This window comes from Athene cunicularia (genome assembly GCF_003259725.1).
Source record: "Athene cunicularia isolate RWA chromosome 8 unlocalized genomic scaffold, athCun1 chr8_part1, whole genome shotgun sequence".
In the NCBI taxonomy this organism is placed as follows: Eukaryota; Metazoa; Chordata; class Aves; order Strigiformes; family Strigidae; genus Athene; species Athene cunicularia.
Genome location: NW_020799109.1, coordinates 19275101 through 19280241, shown reverse-complemented (window position 1 = coordinate 19280241; position 5141 = coordinate 19275101).

Sequence of the window (5141 nt, the reverse complement as noted above, 5' to 3'; positions counted from 1 at the left end):
CGCCGGGCTTCGCCTGGGGAGCGACGGCGCGGGCAGGTTGTGCAACGGGGGCAGCGGTAATTAACGCGCATTCCCTACCTCCTACGCCAGCGGCCGCGCCCCCGGGGCAGGCGAAAGGAAAGGGGCGTCTCGTCCTGCGCCAGTGGGGCTGGGCCGAGCCTGCCGCCGGCTGCCCTCGCCAGGAGGTCGGGCTGAGGAGCTGAGCCGCCGAACCTCCCCCGCGGCGCCTCACCCTGCGTTTTAATTTTCTCAGGCATAGTACCTTCTACCCTGTGGGGCTCCGGCCCGGGGTGTGTGTCTTTGTGCAGGTGTACAGTGCGATTTCTGAGTGTGAATTATGAATGCCATGCAAGCGTGGAGACAATACGAAGTAAACCTTTAATTTGAGCAAAGTTTTGCCACACTGTCTGGATTTTTTGGGGGCCGTGAGAGGAGCTGCCGAGGTTTCAGAGAGTGGAATGAGTTGTCACCTGTGTAAATCCAGGAAAACAATCCCTGTCGTGGGCAGAGCCACACCAGGTAGACCAGGAGATACCAGCCAGCCTTTTCCTACAAAACCAGTTATACTTGCACAGGTGCTTTTTCCAGCAGAGTTAACACCCGTTTGCCAAGTTACAGAATACCAGGTAGGAAGGGACCTCAAGGACCTTTCTTGGCAAAAGCACGGTCTAGACATATGGCTCTGCACACTGTCCAGCTGAATCTTGGAAGTGCCCAACGTTGACGAATCCACCACTTCCCTCGAGAGATTATCCCAGCAGCTGATAGTTCTCATTGTGAAAAGTCTTCCTCAAGATACACTAGCCGAGATAGTACAGCAAAAACACCCATGCCAGCATAACTGTATTTACCCTGGATCTTCACTCGTGCTCATATCCCTCAGACACCTGATAATGCGAGGTGGTTGTACTTTCAAAAGGAACTGGACAGTTATGTGTTTGAAGTCTGTATTGGTGCAATGCAATGAAATGGCAAAACAATTTATCTGGTCAAAATTAAATGCAGATCAAAATGCTATTAGAATTAATGTATCCATTTTTAGTCTAAAAAACGTTTTCATACAAGCTTTTAAAAACATTTTGATACCTTTGAATGTTGTGCTTTTGTTATTGTAGTATAAGAATGTGAATATAGGTCAGTCCATTTATTGAGTATTCCTATTTCTCTCAAATGTGTCTGCCTGGAGTAGCAGGGCTGAAGCTGCCATTTGATGAGAAGTAATCTCCGTTTCTTCATTGTGAAACACCACACTTATTTCTCACTCCCTCTCCTTGTCCTTGGTATCAGGCATTTTGGGGCAAGTTTATGTTTTGATGTAAAAGCTCTAGTCTCAAAACATCAAATTGTTCACATTTTGTAGAGCACTAGTTCTATGACCTTGGATAAATCAGTAATCTCCCTGCTTTAAAATATCTGCTGTACACTGGTGTTGGGGGAAAAAAATAAGAAACTAAAGTGTTGCTGATCCTCAGGAAAATATACAGCAGAACCACACAGCATTAATAAATTCATCTTACTTTACAACATGCATGTTTGTAAAATATCTTGGGTTTTTAAATCTCAGATACTTTGGCAGTAGGTGAATGTGAGAAACTAAAGAGACGTCATTTCTTCATCAAACATATTAAAATCATTACAAAAATGAAAATTTCCAGAAGTTTTCAGGTTTACTGAATCTTTAAAGTCTTGCTGCCTAATTTTTATTTCGATATCTGTGCAGAGATCAAGAGCCCTATGATACTGCTACACATTTCTTTACAAGTCCTCTTCCCTCCTTAAACTTAGGCTGGTTGTACCCTTCCACAGAACTAGCTACCTAATGCAGCCTAACTTTATTTACATACAATGTCTATCTGTTTTGGACATGCTGACCTTTGTTGTTTGCATGACTTGCATTCTGCTGTGTTTGTCTTCTGCAGCATCCTTACCCCACTTCGAGGTTAGCCAATACCGTGTCCTATTACATATTTTATTTCTCTTCTAACTTTCCTCACATAATTTCACATACACCTATCATCTTCTAAGAGTTTACCTCATGAATGCAGTCCTCCACTCTTTCGTCTATTGCCTCCACTCTTGAATGTTGCTTTCTTTCAGAATAATTTTGTTAGCATGATTGATAATTGGGCATTTAGTTCAAAACGTGAGGGTTTTATTGATCCATTATTTCATCAGTTGCCAGCAACACCCATGGCTAAGCATATCCATGATAAAATCACCCACACTGATCAAATGCTTTTGTGACAAAAGCTTCTTTGTTCTGCAACTTGAGATCTGCTGCATTTTAATACTTTATATGTTACAGCCATTTTGTTTTGTTGCTATTCTTGGTACAAGTCAAAACTGTGAGAGTTTTCCAAGGTAGCAAATAACAGCAACATTAATTCAAATGTAAAACCTAGAGGAGAAAAGATAGCTCAGAAGAAAACAAAGCCAAGAATACCATGCTTGTCACCTGTATTAATAATAGCGTGTGTAGTTTCTCCGAAGAAGCAAGATCAAATTGACAGCTGTGCTTTTAATATGGTCCATGGTATGGTTCAAACTTCTTACTAGCTATGTAAGAACATCCATAGAAAGCAAGCTGTTTAAACTAGAAAGCACAGTCTGGAGGACTGAAGCCTGTTGGAAGAAAAATGCATATTTACTATTAAAGCCTTAAAACCCCATAATAGACATCAGGAGACCTCATAACAACAAGTGATAGGCTATGGTCCCATGTCTGAAGTGTTAAGCAGCAGTATCTGCCTAAGCAGTTCTTCAATTTTACAATTAAAATCCCAAAAATCCTCCTTAATAAAAAGCAGTAATACAATTGCTAAACAGTTCAGATTCTCAAGTCATGTCCTCAGTCAATCTTGATTTTAGCCAGTTGAGTTTTAAGGAGTCAAAGTCAGAAATATAAGAAATTGTTATGGAGTATTTTGTCCCACTAATAGTTATATGATTTTTTTTTTTAATAATGCAGTCTAGATTAACAAATAAGAAGGTGCTCTGATTTGGTTTCTCTCAGAACAGGAAGAACCTGTTATTATTTGCTGTTGGCACTTGGCATACAACACCCAACTATATTCTGAGAACAACATATCATCTAATAGTTAAATGAAAAAGCATGTTGTTTATTGTAGGTGCAATGTGACATGTATTAATATCATGGAGAGCAATTTACAAGTGTTGTGAAAGGTGGCACAATAATGAGATTAATTTATGTAAGTTGAAGTAAGCTGTAAAATGTAAACTGTACCATCTATGTTAGTTAGGTTTGAAGGTAATTTGTATAGTGCTGGTCTCAATTCTGTAGATTTGCACTTGCTTAATTTTTAAATCCATATAAATTCAGCAAGATTGTTCACTTGTTTAATGATAAGTAAAGCACTATGACGTTTGAAAACTTAATAACCAGTGGAGCAAGAAGGACAGTTCCTGGGATTGATGTGATCTCTTTTGTGAAATCCATGTTATCTCAGATATCTTAGTTGTAGAATTTGGCATGGTTTGCAGGGAAATTAATAAAACTAGTCTGTTAATGCAGTCATCAGCGTTAAGTGGTAAGGTTGTGTCATTCTATTGAAGTGCTGTTCTACTCAAGTCTGTTGCTTGATTTTTAACAGAAGGAAATTATGTGTCTGAAGTTGAGCTAAATTTAATTATGTATCAGTTCATATATGTGTGTATGTGAATAATGATATGGATTATTCCCAACAGCCTCATCAATACAGCTAATATCAACCAAATGAAATCATTATATGTTTAGTTGCTTCATACAACTTGAAACTCCAGTGCAAGTGAAGTAGTGTGGATATGGTATCAGCCACTCAAAACCAATAAGCCTCGACCTCCATGAAACATACGCTTCTTATAGCATAGATTTCATCTTCACTTTCAGCCTGTAGGCCTCACTCTGAAGTGGACATAAGTTCTCTTTGATGTGCAGAACAGAGAAAGAAGACATGTTCCCATTTCTTTATACCTCCTGTTTTCTCGTTCTTGCCCTTTTCTTACGCACCTCCTGCATGCCCCTCAGATGACCGGGATGTTACAGGAACACAAGATGTGGGAAGGCAGTCTTTCTGAGCAGAAAGTAAAATTTGGTAGTAATATGGAGAGAAGATAAAGGGGTATATATAGAAAAAAAAATTCTTAGAGAGCTTACAATGTACAGAGCATTGGTATTTAAATATATTGATGCGTACAGACTTTCTGTGACATTGCTGCCTTACTTCCCACTGTTAAGGGGATAGGAGTACTTTGTCCTAATCTTTATTAATTGATGCCATAACCCACAAGAGCTTAGTTGCTACACACAAGTCTACTTTCTGCATTTCCTTGATTTCCAACCATATTTTTTGCTCTATACACCTGGGGTTTTTTAAGTGACTGTGATACCTGCCTTTCCATAATACAAGATGACAGATCATTTTTTTTTTTATAAGCACTGCCCATAAATTTAAAAACCCAGGTGAAAATGTGAAAGTACATAGGAATTATCATTATTAGACCAGACTCAGAAATTATCTGGTCTCCTGTCTGTACATGCATAGTATCAGATACTCAAAGAGACAGTACAGACTCCACACATCTGCTTTCATAGTGAATCTTACTCTAGTTTCAAACATTTACACTCTGACTTAGTTCTAAAGTATGGTGTTTGACATCCATTCTAATTTTTGTTGGCATTAAGTATTATATTATATTCTGCTGGCCCAGAAAACACACCTGGTACTTCAGATGAGAGCAAACCACTGATTTACACTAAGAATTCAATTTTGTTTTACTTACTGTTTTTATTTGCTTTTCCTCTTAGTTGGTTTCTGGTTTTGACTATTTTACAGAAATATGTCTTCACTGAGCTGTCCATATTGATTCTTAGAATGTTGACATTCCTTTTGTGAGTCAGTATCATTAGACAGTCTGTGTGAAATATTAAATACAGAATTATATTTTTCCTCCAAAATGCAGTACTCTGCATTCCTTAACAGTCAGTGCCAAGTAGTATTTTGTGCTTCACTTGCCTACCTTGTTAGGACTAGGTGAGTGGGTAGAAAAATGGTAACTGAAACTAACTAGTTCCTGTTTAGCTTGTTCAGTTTTTTCCAGAAGTGAATCACAACTCAGCTTGATCTTGACACCTTTTGGTGATC